Source organism: Bidens hawaiensis, unplaced genomic scaffold, assembly GCF_021521415.1.
Source record: "Bidens hawaiensis isolate Kalapana, Puna unplaced genomic scaffold, B.hawaiensis_p1.1 tig00045451_1, whole genome shotgun sequence".
NCBI lineage: Eukaryota > Viridiplantae > Streptophyta > Magnoliopsida > Asterales > Asteraceae > Bidens > Bidens hawaiensis.
Window position 1 is genome coordinate 4,817 of NW_027498090.1, and position 20,776 is coordinate 25,592.

A 20,776-nucleotide genomic window follows, 5' to 3' on the forward strand; every position below is an offset into this window, starting at 1 on the left:
GGCGTTGACATGAATCACACTTTCTGATTTCATGTACAGCGTCCATATGCATCCCCGGCCAGTAATATCCAGCATTCATTACCTTTGCTACAACCATCCGCGGACCCGCGTGAAGACCACAAATGCCTTAATGAACCTCTCTGATTAAGTAATTCGCGTCCTCGGCATCCACACATCGAAGTAGTAGTCCGAGGAAAGAACGTCGGTACAAAACACCATCAAGAATCTGATAGTTCAAGGCTTTGTGCTTTATCTTCCGGGCCGCTGCTTTTCCTTCCGGAAGTGCTCCAGATGACAAGTATGCCATAATGGGTGTCATCCAGGATTCTACTCTTGTTTGGATCACTAAAACCTGATGTTGCGGAACAGACGGGCGATCTAATACTTCAATGCGGATGTCCTTGGCGAAATGTTCGAAGTTCGTTGAAGCCAATTTACTGAGAGCATCCGCTGATTTGTTTTCACTTCTCTTTATATGAATAACTTTGCAAGAAGAGAACTGAAGCATCAAATCCTTTGCCTGTGACACATATGAAGCCATGATATCGTTTTTTGCTTCGTATGTACCATTGATCTGTCCCGCAATCAACATGGAATCCACTCGGGCTTCTAAATGTTTAACCCCGAGCTTTTTGGCTATCCGCAAGCCTGCCAAGAAAGCTTCATATTCTGCCTCGTTGTTGGTACTTTTGAAGTCCAGCTTTATGGCATTTGTAAACTCATGGCCTTCAGGATTGACCAGCTTGAGGCCTGCGCCACATCCCTCATTGCTTGAAGCTCCATCCGTGAATAAGGACCAAATTTGACTCAATTCCGGAGGTGCTTGGGGTTGTTGCTCGATTAAACATTCTTTTTCTTTGTGATGCGGAACTTCTGTCACGAAGTCCGCCAACACCTGCCCTTTTATTGCTGGCCTAGGTTTGTATTCTATTGCATGTGCACCTAGTTCGATGGCCTATTTGGCCAATCGGCCAGATAATTCGGGCTTACTGAGAACATTTTTTATCTTGTATCCAGTTAAAACATTGATGGGGTGCCCGTGAAAGTACATGCGGAGGCGTCGGGCAGCATAGACCAGTGCCAAAACAAGTTTTTCAAGCATGGAGTATCTTGTTTCCGGGTCCGATAGTGTTCTACTGACGTAGTAGATCGGTGTTTGAATATTCTTTCGATCTGTCAGGAGGACGGCCCCGATGGCAATGTCTGACGCTGATAGGTATATCGTTAAAGGTTCCCCCGCACAGGGTGCTGTTAACTTGGGCAGCTCCATCAAACATTTTTTAACCTCCAGAAAAGCTTGTTCTGCTTCCGCAGTCCAATTGAAATGTGCATTCTTAAGGCAATTTCTTAGTGTTAGAGATAAATGGGTGAGATTTGGCTGCATGGTTTGCCAAGAATCGATTCAAAGCAACCAAACGCCCATTGAGTGTCTGAACTTCCTTGAGGGAGGACGGGGAAGGCATGCGGGCTATGGCTTGAACTTTAACTGGATTAGCTTTGAAGCCCTCGTCCGTGACAATCACTCCCAGAAATTTTCCTTCTTACATTCCAAATGAACACTTGGCTAGATTCAACTTCATGTTGATACTCTTCAAAGTATCGAATGTTTCTTCGATATCTCTCAACATTTGATCTTCGTCAACACTTTTGATTACGAGATCATCCATATACACCTCTAGGTTTCGACCAATTTGACTCTTGAATGTTATGTCCATCAATCGTTGATACGTGGCTCCTGCATTTTTCAGTCCGAAAGGCATCATTTTGTAACAAAAGGTGCCTTGATCGGTGCGAAATGTTGTTTGCCCTCATCGCCCGCTGCCATGCGGATCTGATGGTAGCCTTTGTAGGCATCCAAGAAACACTTAAATTTGAATGGTGCTACAGCATCAACCTAGAGGTCTATCTCGGGTAAAGGATAACAATCCTTAGGACATGCTTTATTTAAGTCCTTGAAATCGATACACATCCGCCATGACCCATTGCTTTTGGGGACGATAACTGGGTTGGCGACCCAAATTTGGTAACGGATTGGACGAATGATCCCTGCCTGCAAGAGGTCCTGGACTTGTTCATTCATTGCTTTCGTTTGTTCCGGACCCATCTTGCGTTGTTTTTGAACAATTGGCGTAAAGAACGGGTTTACCCTTAGTTTCTGTTCCGCGGGACACCTGTCATGTCCGCAGGTTGCCATGCGAAAACATCGATATTTTTTTATAATAATTGTTTCAAGAAAGTTCGTACTATCTCGGAGATAGCAGGTCCAATTGTTACAGTTTGATCGGGGAAATCTTTGTTCAAAACCCACTTTTCCGGTTCAGTTCTCAAAGTTTGTTTTGGAATCTTGCTAGGTTTTGAACTCTCGGTTGCAAAGCAGTGCCTGTTAACATGAATTATTGCGATGCCAGTACAAGTTGGGACTCCTACTGCACCGTGTGCTGTGGACGGATGAGCATTGAAATCACCAATCGCTTCTCGTCCAAGGATAATATCATGTCTTGATGTTGCTGGCAAAACCAGAAATTCGACCTCCTCGGTCCTCGAATGAATTCCATCACTCAGGGTAACTGGGAATGAGATTACACCTCGCGGATGCATTTTTTCTCCTCCAAATCCCGATACTGGAGCGTGAATGGGTTTCAATCTTTCTTTATCTTCTTCGTCAAGCTGATCAAAGCATTGTTTATACATGATATCTGATGTGCTACCCGTGTCGAAGAAGACGTAATGAGAACGATAATGCCCGAAGAGAGCAGTGATGATCAGGGGATTCTTATTGTTCGGGCCACCTTTCATTCGAGGGAAGATCACTGGTTCATTCTTCCACTCTTCATCATCATATTCTTTTCTCTTATTCCCTGTATGGAATTCTCCTTATATCATATGAACATTCAAATCTTTAATTTGTTTCTTACTCGGGCCTTAGATGTCCCGAACAGGTGTTTTTCCATTGTCCGGTTTCCCATTTTTTACCAAGTTTTTGAGCTTTCCAGATTTCACAGCCGTCTGAATTTCATTTTTCAATGTTCTACATTCATTCGTATTATGACCAATGTCGTCATGATACGAACAGTGCTTAGTAGCATCCAAGAATGATCTTCTTGTTAATGGATGTGGCTTTCTAAACTTTATATTATCTGTAGTGAGAATTTCGGCGGGAGTCTTTGAAAGAGGAGTCCAATTGTTGGGACCTCGGTTTACAGGTCCCGCTTTGTTCTTGTTGCCTATGAGGGATCTTACATCAAACGGTTTTGACGCTTCCGCGCTTGGCTGAAGCCTTGACCATATAGGGCCTTTCGCCTGTCTATTAGGTCTCGGATTCTGAAACTCAACTTTAAATTTTTGTTTCGTGTTACCATTCCTCAATGTTTTCTCAGTGTTAGCATACACCTTTGCCGCAGTCATCAGGTCGTCCCACTCTTTTGGCATTCCATCTCTGCCCGTAAGCGTGCGGACTAAATCATCACATTTGACGTTTTTGCGAAAGGCACCACGAAGCATGTCTTTACTGATTCCACCGATGTTCAAACTTTCGTCATTGAACCTGGTGATAAAATCTTCTATGGACTCGTTATCGCGGCGGACAACATCCAAAATTTCTGATTGGTCTCGCGTATGTTTTTTCTGTTGACTGAATTGTTGGGAAAATTTTTTCACCAGATCGTCCCAACTAGAAATTTCACCGTTAGGTAACTTTTCAAACCATTCTCTTGCTGCCCCAGTTAGTGTCAATGCGAACATGTGACACCAATAAGGCAGCGTCCAACCACTAACACCACCTACCGCAATAAAGTTCTGGAGATGATCACTTGGATCAGTCATACCATTATACTTACCCACCGATGTAGGTATCTTAGCATTAACGGGAAAGGGTGCTGTGGCAATACTTGCTATGAACTTTGATTTTTCAGCGAAGGCCGCGGGGAAGTATGGTTTAGTAAAGTCTCGTTCCGCATTGCTATGGTATTCGGTATGGCGGACTATGTCATGCGGACGGCTGCTTTTTTCCTGAGAACTCATCCTACTGTCTCCGGTATACATACTGTAATCTCCCGGGTGGTAGGATGAATCGTAACCGTCAAACTCATCTAAATAATATGGCATCCGCATATTTATGCGAGGACGAGGACGTAGCCTCGGAAGTTCGCCAAACTCTAGCTCCGTCTGTTGACTGTAACGGGTTTGACTTCCTCGCACTGTTGGTGGAGGAGAAGGAGATCCCCTAGGGGATTCCTCATAATCCAAAGTGCGGGCGTGAAGTTGCTCGTTACGTTTTCTACGCTCCTATTCAGCCACCAAACTTTGTTGTTGCACATGGAGCCACTCTTCAGGAGTCAATGCTCCTCTGGATCTGGAATTACGTCTATGAGATCTCGCCACGTCAGAGTCACCTGAATCATTTTCTAGATCCAACACTGACCGCTTTTCGCGAGTTTCTTCCGTAATCCGTCTGAGATTACCCAAATTAGAACCTTCCGGTGCCGAGGCCCGTCCCATATCTGGGGGGTGGTACCGGTTGGTGCTGTGACGTTCTCTAGGGTAAAACCCCTAGGTGTTACGTCAATGTTCCGTGACCCTGGAGCTGTGACTCGCTCAAGAGTACGGCCACTTGGAGTCGTGATGCGTGCAAAAAGACTAAGACCCGGAGGTGCTTCTGTGTTAGTTACACGTGACTCAGTTGCAGGGGTTCCCGTTGGCCCTTCAGGAAGTTTACTCATATCAAACGAACCAAAAAAACAACGAAAACTATTGCTGTTATAACACAAATCACGGATGGCGCTAATGAAGAAACACGGATCCACTCCCCAGGTATGGGTCCTGGATCCAATGAGTCCTCAGGGTACAATACAATAACTACTACCACCATATGAGCGAGGCTCCCTAAAGTCCAGTGACCGGAACCTGCGAAACAAACACCGTGAGTCTCGTTATAGGAAGGACGAGAGGGGGGTCTTCCAGTAACCACCCTCCGGCGTGAGAATCAGTAACGTTCGCAATGAAGAAAGTACTAAAGTACAGAGACTAAGTGTAGTCAGAATATATGTGGGTGAATGAATACCTCATACCATTTGACAAGGTATTTATAGCCGAAGATAAAGGAAGGATGATTGGGGAAGCTGTCCTCTTCTAGAAGATCTCTGATAACCGTCTGGACTCGTGTCCTCTTGTGATAGGTTGAGCTATATGTAGGTCCCCCCGGGACGTCGCCGATCGATACGAGATCCGCACGAGGTCGAGGAGTGCGGAATCCTCCTAGACTCGTTTATGGTGTATAGACGAATAACACAAACACGTACACGATCAAATACACAAACAAATACTAGAACGGGATAAACAAATCTGCAGATTCATATATAAAATAATCACGTTACATACCGTAACAAAAACAGAAAACACGACTGACCCGAGGTGAGCTCTACCTCGGGTCGTCTCACACGACTCTAGTCTCTTACTCTCTCTCAATAAACAAGCTGCTCAAACACACACTGATTTCTTGATTTTTCTAAAACTAAACATGACACAACAATATATAGACCAAACATTCTCGGGCCTGGGCTTCAGTAGGCGAAGTTGTGCTAACTTCGCCTGTGGCGTTCCGCTGGTCAGAATTGCATAGCGACGGTCACAAAATGCACCAACAGTCTCCCCTTTGACCGTTGCTCTCAATTCTAACAAAACACGAAAGATCATCTGTTACAAAACATGCACCAACAGACTCCCTCTTAACTGATGATCTTCTGTTTGCAGTCAACCAGCCGTGTCTGAAACTGTCCTGTAGCTTCACAAATCTACCAATCACCCAGCTGCGCTTGTAGACTCCCCCTCAGCTGTGGAAGTACCAAGAGCTATAGAAGTTCTTGGCAGCTCACCACCTGCACCTTCCGGTGCATTGGGATCATCGTCATGATCTTCTCTCCGTTTTGTCCTCAACTCATCTCCCCTACAGCTCATCTCCCCCTGAGATGCCAAGAACGCTTTCATAGCATCTATGATCTTCCCATGCTCGACCAGGAGGGAGGCCTGTAGTTGGTTTGCTTCCACTAGGCTTTGAATAGTCTTGGACTGCTCAGCTACGATCCGCTCTAGTGAAGCTATCCTTTCGGAGTCTGAAGTAGGCGTTGGAGTTGGCGGGACATCAGCAGCAGAAGTGACCGCAGGTGGTACACTTGGTAACCCTGCAGTAGTAGTGACTGTAGACTCAACAAATCGTGCTACTACCACCGATGGAGTAAGCGATTGAGGTGGTAGAGACACAATTGTTGGAGTCGACGTCTGGACGGCAGTAACCTGTGCTGTAGAAGGAATAAGAGACATACCAGACAAGGCAGGTGGAGCAAAACGTACCAGCCTTGAAGTTTCTCCAGCTCCCGAACCCATACCTGTCCGTTCTCTTCTTGAACGTCTGAGCACTAGCTGAACTGCTTCTTCTTCATCATCTTCCTCGTCATCGTCGTCAACCGTTCTCATCCTCTTCCCAATCGTTCTCTCCCTAGACACCATCAATCGTCTAGCTTCAGCAAATGTCTCATCAAGATCGGAGTCAGCTACCGAAGTAACTGCTCTAGTAACATCCATGGCCTGAGAACCCGAGACATCCATATCAAACAATCCTTGGCCGCTAAAAGCAGCATCAAGGTCGACGTCTTCAGCAGTAGGCACAGCAGGCGCAGCTGATACAGCATGAGGTGCTGCCGCCTGTTGTGGTCTTGGGTCTCTGAACTCGTCCCCACCAGCAGGAACATACTCCGGGTTGACAAGATACCCGAACAGTGGAGTATGCCTGGGACGCAGCTCAGGCTTGCTTCGTGCGCTAGAAGTGCGACACTGAGCAAAGATACGCTTCGTCACACATTCAACGTATCTAATAGGGTGTCTCTGAGGTAGCAACGGAGCCACATGATTGAGAATCATTTGTAAGAATCGAGGATACATAATAAATCGCTCACGCGCCACAGCCCTCCTCTGACGATCAATCTCGTAAAATATCAGCTGACTAAATGAATATCTTCTGTTGTAAGTCAGGGCAGTCATGGCAGACTGCATCGTTGCACCCATTCCATCAGTTCCTGCCTTCCTCCCAGACATGCACACGATCAAGACGTGCATTAGGAAGCGCCACTGATCTAACAAAAATCCTTTTCTCCTCTGCGTGTCCCCCAACGGACCTGAATAACCCATCCTGAGATATGCCCCATCACGAAAAGGAGCGACGAACTCCGTTGGATCATCCCTCGTTTCTTCTCCAAACTGCAAAGCCAACCGTATATCTTCTGAAAAGAACTGCACAACATGACCATTTACGGTTGCTCGCATCACCGGGGGCTCAACCCGGCAATCATACTCTACCGACTGCCAAAAGTCTTCAATGTTAGGTAGTGAAATAGGCAGGGTATTCGTGATCGCATGGAAGATCCTTGAGCGCAGGAGAAATGTGATTATTTCCCTGTAGTCCTCCACGCCACTTGCGTCTGGGTCTAACATGATGTACTGGTTATGCGCTGGAAAGAACTGTCTTTGATCATTACCGTCATCACCACCAGCACCGCCAACAGCAGCCATATCTGCACTAAACGAACCAAGTTAGATAACTGTTAAGCAACTCACAAGTTCGCGTTATACCATGAGCGAAGTTGTGATTAAAACTGTATAGGCGAACTTAAAGGTGAGGCGAAGTTGGGAACAACTTCGCTTCATCTGTAAGTTCGTCTAAATAACTGTTAAACAAATTGATTTAGGCGAAGTTGAAGATAACTTCGCCTTATCACAACATCGCCTCAGGCGAAGATAAGTGTTAGGCGAAATTAAGCTTCAGGCGAAGTTGTGGGTAACTTCGCCAAAACCCTAACTTCGCCTGAACTTAATCGGCGACTGTTAGGATTCCAACACCGGAAATCCGGTGTTTTCGGCTAAGTTCGACGATCAAGGACATCAATACACATGATATTAAGGATGTGAAGTTGAAAAGGATGTCCATGCACACGTTAACACAAGTTTTTAAGATTTCGGTTTTGAAGGTCCGACGACCCGAGGTCTCGAACCGGGTAAAAACGATCAAGAACGAACAAGTTTGTGAGAGATATCGACAACACATACCCTCAATGATAATAGAAACTAGAAGCAAAGATCGAAAACGGAGATAAACACAAGTTCGCCGGAAATCTCTTAAGTTCGCCGGAAAATCAAGTTCGCTGATATTATAATGAAGTTTACTGTTAAAAAATCACCTTATATAGGGTCAGAGTTGGTCAAGCGAAGTTAAGGATAACTTCGCCTAGGCGAAGTTAAGCACAAGTTCGCCTGATTCAACAACTTCGCCTATATTTTCAGAATCAACCCTTTAAGTTTGAACATTTTGCAATTAACATTTGAAAGTTTCATAAAGAGTTAAACAAAAATGATCAAGTCTAAGTAACCAGATATAAAATAATACAACTACAAAAATAGAAAAACTTATAAAAATTTAACGAAATAAGGGATCAAATTTCAGTCAAGTCAGGGACCACTATGTTTTTAGAAAAGATCCTAACAGGAATCACACTCACTACGTGACTGTCATATAGATCCGTGTTTAGCCGTATTATGACATAGAGAAACAGGTTGTAAGCATGTAAATAACTTAAATGGTTTTCATCGTTTCTGTGATACGGATTAAGGTTCAATTTAGCTCAAAATTTAAGTGGGCAACAACTTAGAGATAATGAAGCCTTCTATCTATTCTCAAAGCGTATTTGGCTATACCCAAGTCACCCCGAATTGACTTCGACCCATAGTGTCTGATTAACTTGTAGATACTCGTTGTCTGCTTCGCGTTCTCTTCTTACTCCAGAATTGAGAAGTCTTGATTGTTACAATAACTCATAAGTACTTAAATTTTTTTTTTTTTTTTTTTTATCCACACATACTTATAGACTTCGGAGTACTAAACCACTGCAAGTCCCGAATCTGGATCACTGCAGTGTCTTGAAATGCTTTCTTCACGGGAATCAGAACACTTACGGGCTCGTGTATGACTGGGTAGTCGCTTTTCTGCCTATCATTCGGAAAGAAATGCATGAAGACATTCAAAACTCTTAAGGAGTTTCCACGTAAAATCGAGTAATTTAAGTTAATATCACATACACTTTTACGCACCATAAAAAATTACCATGACATACAATGACTGTCCTAAAGTCTTTTAAGCCTAATAACTTCACTAGTTAAGCACACACAATCAGTATATATATCATTTTCCAAGGTTGGATCAACTTTCTGTTAAACATAGCACATTTACTTCATACGAAGTAATAGACTTGAAAAGTAATTTCATTTCCCAAAAAAATTTTGACTTCAATCGCCCCGTTCACGTCAAAGTTTTCAGGTAAACGGCAATCCTGAAGATCCAATGGATCATCTGGACCGACCACATACAGGTATGTGTTCTTCTAACTAAGTATGAACGACTAATTTTCAGCGATAGAAAGAAAACACATCATAAATCTCCCCGGTCACTTTCAGTCATCTGGTTAATGGCTATCCTCAAAATCTACAAGTAGAAGATGAGGACCAAAACATATCCTAAGACATGTCCTTCCAACTGAGATAACCGACATAATTTTAAGCGATTAGTGACGTTTTTTTTTTTTTTTTTTTTTTTTTTTAATCAAAAAGAAAAGCATGGTTACTCGGGATTGATCATCCCGTTTAGCTCAATTAGGTTTTGAAATCTGGATTTATCAAACGCTTTTTTAAATAAATCAGCGAAATTCTCGAGCGTATCGACTTTTTCGATCTTAATCAGTTTCTTCTCAGCACAATCCCGTATGAAATGATGACGAATGTCAATATGTTTGGTTTTACTATGTTTCACGGGATTGTTAATTACTGAGATGGCTGCAGTGTTATCAATTAAAATAGGAGTGAGTAAGAAATTCAGACCATAGTCGCGCAATTGTTGCTGAATCCACAAAACCTGTGAACAGCAGTTGGATGCTGCCATATATTCAGCTTCACATGTTGAGATTGCAACTGACGTCTGTTTCTTGCACTGCCAGGAAACTAATCTTCCACCGAGAAACTGACATCCTCCTGTTGTCGACTTCCGACTCTGATTGCACCCTCCATAATCAGAATCAGTATAAGCAACCAGTTCCACGTCTCCTCCCTTCGGGTACCACAACCCTAGCTTCGGCTTGCCCTTGAGATACCGTAGTATCCTCTTTGCACCTTTCAAATGAGATTCTTTCGGATTTGCCTGAAAACGTGCACAAAGACAAACAGCAAACATTATATCAGGCCTAGAAGCAGTTAAATACATTAATGAACCTATTATCGCCCGATACAGAGTTGGGTCCACATCTGCGTCACCATCTGATTCAGCGCCCAATTTGTGATTGACGCAGATTGGAGTGTCATATGGAGAACTGTCCTCCATCTTGAATCGCTTGAGCACATCATGAACATACTTCGTCTGATGAATGAACATCCCGTCCTTCTTCTGATCAACCTGCAATCCTAGAAAGAAAGTTAGTTCACCCATAGCACTCATTTCGAACCTTTTCTTCATGACATCCTCAAAATCTTGACACATGGAGACTCTTGATGCAGCAAATATGATGTCATCCACGTAGACTTGAACTAGTAGGAAGTCGCTTCCTTCTCTCTTCACGAACAGTGTGCTGTCAATTAAACCCCTTTCAAAACCATTCTCGAGCAAGTAGTCCGATAACGTTGAATACCAGGCACGAGGTGCCTGATGTAATCCATACAGCGCCTTGCTCAACTTGTATACGTGATCTGGGAAGTCTGGGTCAGGAAAACCCGGAGGTTGCTCAACATACACAACCTCATCAACTTTCCCATTTAAAAACGCACTCTTCACATCTAGCTGAAACACCTTCATTCTCTTACATGCAGCAAACGCCAAAAACAATCTTATCGCTTCCAACCGGGCGACAGGAGCGAACACCTTATTGTAATCAATACCCTCTTGCTGATTAAAACCTTTAACAACCAGCCTTGCCTTGTTTCTAATGATAATCCCCTTTTCATCCCTCTTGCACTTAAACACCCATTTTGTGCCTATAGCATGCACATTCCTTGGTTTTTCAACCAAAGTCCAGACTTCCATCTTCTCGAATTGAGCCAACTCTTCTTGCATGGCCTCGACCCACGAGCTGTCCTTAAGAGCCATTTGATAATTTTTCGGTTCAATCTGGCTAATAAAGCAGGAGTACAAACATTCGTTCATTATACCCGTTTCTTTAATGCTTGTATAAACACAGGTGTGCTCATTCAAGCTACTTCTAGTTTGTACACTGGAGGACACATCATCTATAATATTCTCCAATGGGTGATCTTTGTGAATTCTCGTGGTCGGAACAGCACCGACATGCAAATTATCTTCCAAATTTGAAGAGATCTCATCAATGGTTGTTTCTGGCTGAGAGTGAAATGGATTGATAAACTCATCTTCAGGTAAGGCAGCAGGGGTATCAATAGTGTTTGATGTGGAAGGTTGACTTTTCTCAATAAGTTGTCGTTGCAATAGATTCTCTTCCTCATCAAGTATCATCTTCGACGCAATTCTTTCTTCTTCTTCAGAAATTTCCAAATTAGGGATGTTAAATGACTTAAACAGCTTAACATAGTCGAAAAGCTCAGCAGGTCCATTGCTTGGTTTTGGCGATTGGTAACTAGTAATGTCGGTGTTACACACCACCTCCACCTTGCAAGTCGACGTATTGAAGACCCGTCTGTTGGGAGTCCCAACAACATAACCGACTAAGATTCCTTCATCGGCTACTTCACCAAATTTCGAATTAGTCTTCAAAATCGAACAAGGAGACCCGAATGGTTCAAGACCGCTCAAGTTGGGCTTCCTTCCATGCATAAGCTCGTAACATGTTTTTCCAAGTCTCTTAACGGTTAACACCCTATTCAGAACATAGCAGGCTGTAGCAACTGCTTCAGCCCAGAATATCACAGGAAGTTTTGAATCTGCCAGCATAGTTCTGGCTCCTTCAATTAAAGTTCGGTTCTTCCTTTCAGCCACTCCATTCTGTTGCGGAGTATACGGAGCGCTGTATTGATGTTCAATTCCTTTCTGAAGACAGAAGATTTCCATTTCAAAGTTCTTGAACTCTGTTCCATTGTCACTTCTGATGTATTTAACTGATTTACTCATGACGTTCTCAACTTTTGTAATTAGATTCTTCACCATTTGAGCCGTCTTATCTTTCGATTTCAGAAAATATACCCACGAATATCGCGAGTAGTCATCAGTGATCACCAAGCAGTAAGAAGTACCTCCTAGACTTTTTACATTCACGGGACCGAAGAGATCCATGTGAAGTAGTTCTAGAGTACCGGCAATAGAGTTGACCTTCTTGGTGAGATGGGATTTCTTGTGTTGCTTTCCCTTCTTGCATGCTATACATTTGTCTTCAAAGTTAAAACTTTTTAAGGGAACGCCCATCACAAGCCCATTCTTGACAATGAAGTTCATCTTCCGAAGATGAATGTGCCCCATTCTCCTGTGCCACAATTCAGATTCTGATTCGCTTGCTTTCGTCATTAAACAAGATTCTCCCGTGGCCATTTCAGTAGACCTCATATCCATCACGTATGTATTTGTTTCACGTTGAGCTTTCATTACTATCCACTCGTCTGGTATCTGGAAACCAGGCTTCAACACGATCGCTTCATTCTTCGTGAAATGGACAGTGTAATCTTTATCACAAATCTGCGACACACTCAGCAGATTGTGCTTCAATTCCTCCACAAAATTCACATTCTCAAGTGTCTTCCTTCAATTTGACACTGTACCTCTACCAGTAATTCTTCCTCCGCTTTCACCAGCAAAACTAACTCTCGCTCCCTGAACAGGTTTTAAGTCTTGCAACAAGTGTTTGTTACCCGTCATGTGCCGGGAACAGCCGCTATCTACAAACCAAAGACTGTGGGCAGCCCTGTTCAACTGTTCCTGCACAATAAAACAGAGAATTAGAATCTTGGGACCCAAGACCAATTGGTCTTGGATCGATACGTCCCGTACCCTGGCTTTCCAAAGTTAGCATCAGGATAATTCCTGTAAGTCCTGTTAGGAAATCTCCTTGAAGATTGAGTGTGATGCCTTCCAAACCTATGTGAATTGAAAGTGTTATATCTTGTGGTTTGGTTGAAAAACTGAGGTTTGTTTTTATGAAAACTTGAATTAGTTACATTTTGGCATTTTGAAAAGTTTTCATTTTTAGCAGTATCAAACTGATGCTGATTCTCAGTTTTATTTGGCCTCACACCTCTGTATCTCGGCGTCAGAGGGCAATCTGAAACAAGATGTGCTAATTTATTACATCTAAAGCAACACCTACTCTCCATTTTCTTTTCAAATGTTGGTTTGGATGTAGAGGCAGTGTTACCAGCCGTTCGTCTCACATAAGGTGGGACATACGGGTTGAGTGGAGTACTCTTTTTAGAAGATTTATTTTTATCTCCACCAGTGGGTAACACTACCTTCTCTTTCGTCTTACCTGATTCGGACAACTTATCCGAATCCGATGAGACTGGACTCGTAACAGAAATATTTACACTAGAAACAGGCGAACTCGTTTCGCCATTACTAACAGTTGGTTCTTTACATGTAACCTTGATTGGAACTGTCTGAGGAACTTCAAAATCCACAGATTTCTGAATACTAGGGTTGAAAGTGTAGTTGTGGTTATAAGGTGGTGGCACCTCGTGATAACCAATTCCTCCCCTCTTTGCAGAGGTACCTTGATCACTAACGAGGTGATCTAGAATAGCTGAGGAATTTCGGAACTGCTCGAGTTTTCGGTTCAGTTCCACCACTTTCACCTGGTGGTCAGCAATATGCTTTTCTCGTTCAGCAATAAGTTTAGTCTTTTCTTCTAAAACCTCATAACTTAGGTCAATTACATCAATTTTTTCAGCAAGTTTAGTTTTTAAGCTTTTGACATCTTTTTCACATGCTTTTATTTTAACTTTGTAACTGTTTTCTCTTGCCTTAGTAAAATGATGATCTTCTTTAAGAGTTTTAAATTCAGCATCTAAACGAACATACTGATCAGTTATGGTAGCAAGTTGCTCAGACAAATTCTCACATTTTGTACAAACAGGTTTAGAACTTACCTCGGAGGGTTGACCATCGTTATCTGCCATGAAAGCTTTCTCCTTACCAGTAGCTTTCTCCTCTCCAGTCATCTTCTCACAATCTTCATTTTCTACCTTAGCCATATTCGCCTGCTCACCAGTTTCATTCGCATGCAGGTTCCAGTTGTATTCACCGGCTTCTCTAGACAACATGGCATTGACTTCTTTACTAATCCCAGTTGGCTGTGCAGACCGGCCTTGACCCCGTTCAACTCTCTCGTTTCTGCATTCTTTAGCAAAGTGCCCATACTGTTGACAGTTATAGCACCTCACTTTAGACTTGTCGAATCCGGGCCTACCACCAACAAACTTTCTCCCCGTCCTATTCATGAAACGCTTGACTCGCCTCACTATCATGGCCATTTGCCATTGCAAATCCATCTTCTCCAGATCATCAGCATCGATCTGGTCATAATCCTCATCCAAAACAGCAGGGTCCACAATCTTCCCTTGTATGTAGTTCTCATATGAAGCAATAAAAGATGCATAGACTGCAAACTGCTCTTCAGCAGATTTGACACTCATTGGCATCTTGGAATAGTTATTGCTTGAGGCACTGGGAGAGAAACTACTGTTGGATGTTTGAGGTTTCGAAGCACTTGAACCTCCAGCAACAAAGCAAACATCACCGTTCATGTTTACTGAAACGTTTCCTTCATGAGAAGAGTTAGAACCTGACTCTCCTTTGGAGTAGTAAGCAGCAGATTCAGGCTTCGAACTTGAGCCTGAGTTAAGTTTGGCACCATACATACCAGGGTCTTGAATCTGATCTGTTGGTGTCTCTTTACGAACCATATTAAGCTCAAAGGTTCTGAGCTTGTTTACTGCTGTCTCCAAATCATAATTAGGAAAGTCTCTGTCTTCCCTCATCAGAACTGTGTACATTTCCCACTTCGGTGGGAGAGCATCGAGAAGCTTTTCAACTATCTCCTCTTCTCTGTAAGCAATCGAATAGTTGTTTAGCTCTGTCATTAGATGATAATATCGAGTGATAATATCATCCAGAGATTCGTTCTTCAAATATTTGAAGACAGAGAACTGAGTCTTCAACAGTTTAATCTTCGAGGCACGAATACCCACGTTCCCTTCGAATATATTTTCAAGAGCATCCCAAAGCTCTCGAGCCGATGTATACTTTCTGAAAGTATGAAGGATCTCCTGTGGAAGAGCCATAGTGATAGCTGCGTGAGCCTTGCTTTCGGCTTCGTACATCTTCTTCTCCTCTTCCTCCATCTTGCTGTACTTCTTTATCACATCCCGACCTTCGTATTCCATGGTCGGTGGAATATATCCATCCTGGATGCACACCCACATCTTTGCATCCTGGTATTTAATATACTGAATAAACCGATCCTTCCATGCAACAAAGTCGGTTCCTTTTAACAGCCTTGGGGCCTTAGTGGCTGACCCCGCTTCGACTTCCATTTTCACCAATTCAGAGATGTTAATTTGCGACATCTTCTCAAAAACCCGAAAAATTCAAAAATTTGTCCAAACAGTACTAAAGGCGAAGTTAAGAATAACTTCGCTTAAGTGTTAACTTCGCTGGAAAAATTCTTAAATTCGTGTGACTCGGCGAAGTTGAGAATAACTTCGCTTATGGTAAGCGAACTTATCAGGTAAGCGAAGTTGAGGATAACTTCGCTTAGGTGAACTTAGCAGGTAAGTCCCCCCGGGACGTCGCCGATCGATACGAGATCCGCACGAGGTCTAGGAGTGCGGAATCCTCCTAGACTCGTTTATGGTGTACAGACGAATAACACAAACACGTACACGATCAAATACACAAACAAATACTAGAACGGGATAAACAAATCTGCAGATTCATATATAAAATAATCACGTTACATACCGTAACAAAAACAGAAAACACGACTGACCCGAGGTGAGCTCTACCTCGGGTCGTCTCACACGACTCTAGTCTCTTACTCTCTCTCAATAAACAAGCTGCTCAAACACACACTGATTTCTAGATTTATCTAAAACTAAACATGACACAACAATATATAGACCAAACATTCTCGGGCCTGGGCTTCAGTAGGCGAAGTTGTGCTAACTTCGCCTAAGGAGAAGTTGTGATAACTTCGCCTAAGGCAGAAGTTGTTACAACTTCGCCGTTGGCGAAGTTGTTCTAACTTCGCCTAAGGCGAAGTTGTGCTAACTTCGCCTGTGGCGTTCCGCTGGTCAGAATTGCATAGCGACGGTCACAAAATGCACCAACAGTCTCCCCTTTGACCGTTGCTCTCAATTCTAACAAAACACGAAAGATCATCTGTTACAAAACATGCACCAACAGACTCCCTCTTAACTGATGATCTTCTGTTTGCAGTCAACCAGCCGTGTCTGAAACTGTCCTGTAGCTTCACAAATCTACCAATCACCCAGCGTCTTCCATATCAGATCTCCCATTCAGTGTAAGCTTCTCCGACTATAACGATTGAGGTCTTTGTAATGCATGCATCCTCGTGCCAATAGATCATCTCAACCAATCACGTGAGTCCATCTGACTTCACCAACACGTGAAGTTGGGCTTCCTCCACAACTTCACCAACTCGTCGGCATATGATAAGGTTTTAATCTTCAACTACTCAACATCAAGTGATCAATTTCATCACAAAACCACCCTGACAGAATCTAACACACGACCATTAAAAAATCTGAAGCATCTTCAATCACCAGGGATAACGATCAGGAACATAAACACTTTGATTCCCGGTTAAATCCAACTTGTTCCAGAATCTTCACTCTAATAAATAAGCATCACGTTTCAGGATCCAATTCTCGAACGCCTTGAAGATAACATAAATAATATGCTCTGACGCAATCCAGTAATGACGAAAAACCTTCAGTTCAATTTGACTTTCTTCGGTTGGTCACCACGAACAACAACAATTTCATTGCCCACAAACACCCGAATATGTGTCAATATCCAGTTACAAACAATAACCCATTCACAACCTCAACTCCAAATCAGAGTTGACACGTATTTGTTCACACGTAAAACCAAAAGATAACAAGATCACTCGTTGACGGAACAACATCTTCGGTCTCACAATAATCGTGTACACCCGGCCATACAGACGAAAACTCCAATTTTTTTTTTTTTTTTTTTAACTTCACCTGGCTGCTAACTTCGCCTGGCCATAACTTCGCCTGGCCATAACTTCGCCTGACCATAACTTCGCCTGGCCATAACTTCGCCGAGAAGTCAACTTCGCCTAAAGTCAACTTCGCCTGTTCATAACTTCGCCTGACCTTATATCTTCGCTGAAACCCTACGAACAGTGACGGCAACTTCGCCTGATGAACAATAACTTCGCCTGAAGAACTGTTCGGCCAGAAACGCACAGAAACGTGCCAAAAACACCAAAACGCAGATCTCGAACCATAGCGTAAGAGCCTAAGGCTCTGATACCACTTGTAGGTCCCCCCCGGGGTGTCGGCGATCGATACGAGATCCGCACGAGGTCTAGGAGTGCGGAATCCTCCTAGACTCGTTTATGGTTTACAGACGAATAACACAAACACGTACACGATCAAATACACAAACAAATACTAGAACGGGATAAACAAATCTGCAGATTCATATATAAAATAATCACGTTACATACCGTAACAAAAACAGAAAACACGACTGACCCGAGGTGAGCTCTACCTCGGGTCGTCTCACACGACTCTAGTCTCTTACTCTCTCTTAATAAACAAGCTGCTCAAACACACACTGATTTCTAGATTTTTCTAAAACTAAACATGACACAACAATATATAGACCAAACATTCTCGGGCCTGGGCTTCAGTAGGCGAAGTTGTGCTAACTTCGCCTAAGGCGAAGTTGTGATAACTTCGCCTAAGGCAGAAGTTGTTACAACTTCGCCGTTGGCGAAGTTGTTCTAACTTCGCCTAAGGCGAAGTTGTGCTAACTTCGCCTGTGGCGTTCCGCTGGTCAGAATTGCATAGCGACGGTCACAAAATGCACCAACAGTCTCCCCTTTGACCGTTGCTCTCAATTCTAACAAAACACGAAAGATCATCTGTTACAAAACATGCACCAACACTATACGTCTCATGTGCATGGGTATAACAACCTGGACACGCGTCACCAAATGATAGGACGGATTGCACCCTGGCCATGTGCACGGTTATAACAACCTGGCCAGATGTCCTTTATTCATTGGTTAATATGTTATGTGTCCCCCAAGTTAGAATCGTAAACCTTCTTCTAGAGAATACTTGAGTGATGACAGCTGTCCTACTGGCATTGCCTTCCGGTTGTTTAGGCGGACAGATGTCTTGTCCTGAAGATGACTTTTGAGGATGCCAGGATGCTTCCGCGTGTGTTATGAGGACGTTCCTCCTCATTCGTGACGTGCGGGTGACCCGAGTGTATCGCGGGTGGTTTATAAGAGGGTTCTCTATGACCCGCGGGTAGTATTTAAGGGTATTTGGGTATTTTTGGTACCATACCTCTACATATATATATGGTAAGGATCCTAAGAAAACCCTTTGGAAATTGAGAACTTTGAGAACCATTTTGAGCCATAAAAACATATAAAAAAATATTTAAAAAAATCATAAAATGAAAAAAAAAATTAAATATGTAAAAAAACCAAAATTCTTATATTTCATTTCGATTTCATAAAAAAAAACTTTGTATTATACACATGTGAATTTTATAAATCTCTAGTTACGTAATGTACACATTTGCACATTATCATTTACCTTAAATTGTACATATGTGTATAAAAAACATGTATAAAATTTTAAAAATATACATATGTGTATAATTTTGTTAAACCGATATTTTTTTTTTTCAATTTTTATTACTTATTTTTATAAAAGCGGGATGAAAAATAAATTTTTTTTGGTTTTTTTACTTTTTTTATTTTCGAGTTTTTTTTTTGTTTAATAATTTTTTTTTATTTTTTTTGTTAAGAAGAATGTGTTTTGTGGTCTAAAATGATTCTTAAAGTTCTCAATTTCAAAATTATTCTCACATGATCCTAATCTTATATATATATATATACATATACACACATACATATATATGATTGGTTTATTTTAAAAATCTTTTTGAGTTTAAAGAACTTGAAAACATAATTAGACCAATAGCTTGTTGACACCTCATTAATCTCAAAAAGTTTTTTATCATCTCAAGAAACACAAAGTATTTAGCTAATAATCCATCCCCATTGTGTGTGCGCGCGCGTGCTTGCGTTGGACCTATTCAAGTACTCATCATAAGCATCAAGAAATACTCATATGCTAGTTGTGTTATTGTTGCGGGCTGAGTAATGACGTAATTCTTTTTTCATTTGTCATTCCAACTTGTTTGAAACCATTCAAAGTTTCTTTCCGTATCACAAAAAAATTACAAATAAGTTATTTTGGTATCTGAAACCTTCTTCTAAACACATCACCAACTATTGGATTTTCGGTGAAGTAATTTTGCATGAGACACTTATAGGTAACTTAACGTTCTTTGAATACGTTAACTCTTTATTTTGTGACATCTTGTACTTTTGGACCTAGCGTTGCTTGTGTAATTGCAGAGAGAATCAGGCGAAGATGAGTACTCTGAGCTTTAGGATGATAATTATATTGATAAAGGAATTTTACAAAATTCATGGTATAGAGTTTAAGTTGAAATTGAGTGAGAAAATTCTTTTACGATTAGTATATTAATAATAGAAAATTATGATTTGCCTCCATGTGTAATATGGGTGGGCGCAGTTTGAACCAATTCTTAAATTGTGCGTTTTGTACCACTCTAGTTTTTCGGTGGACTCAGTAGTACCATTCCGTCATTTGACCATCCAGTTGACCCATGTAATGACCATTTTGCATAGTTCGTACACATGTGGTTCAAAGAATTTATATTTGTATCCCTGATGATTAATTCCCTCCAAAATTTAAATTATCTGTTTATTTTTTTATAGTTCTCACTCAAACCAACATGAAAACATCGAATCGAAACTATGTAAAGCATTTTTTTATAGTTTTCACCCGAACCAACACGAAAACATCGAACCGAAACTATACAAATCATTTTTTATAGTTTTCACCCGAACCAACACGAAAACATCGAAGTGAAACTATAAAATCATTTTTTATAGTTTTTACCCGAACCAACACGAAAACGTCGAACCGAAACTATATAAATCATTTTTTATAGTTTTCACCCGAACTAACATGAAAACATCGAACCAACATATTATATAACTCCCGAACAGGATTGAAAACTCATCTAATATAGCAGCATATTTTTTTGTAGTTCAATTCCATTTGATCGATGCTGAGCAGAGACTAGGAGCTATGACGGCGAGGAGCATGCGGCGATGGGAGTGGTGCTGCGACAAAGTGGTGCGGCGGCGGTGATCAGTGTGGATGGAGAAATGGGTTGATATATAAATGGAAGATGAGGTAGTTTATGAGAGGAAGAAAATGAATATGGGAGGAAATTTAGGAGAATGAAATTATAGAAGAAGATAGTGGAGAAGAAGATTGAATACCTGGTAGTGATCGGTGACTGAATTCATGTTTCTCGAGATACATGACGAAAAGCTAAACCAGAGTGGTTCATATCAATCACCCTATTTTATGATGTACAAGGTCTAAACTACCCCCAAAT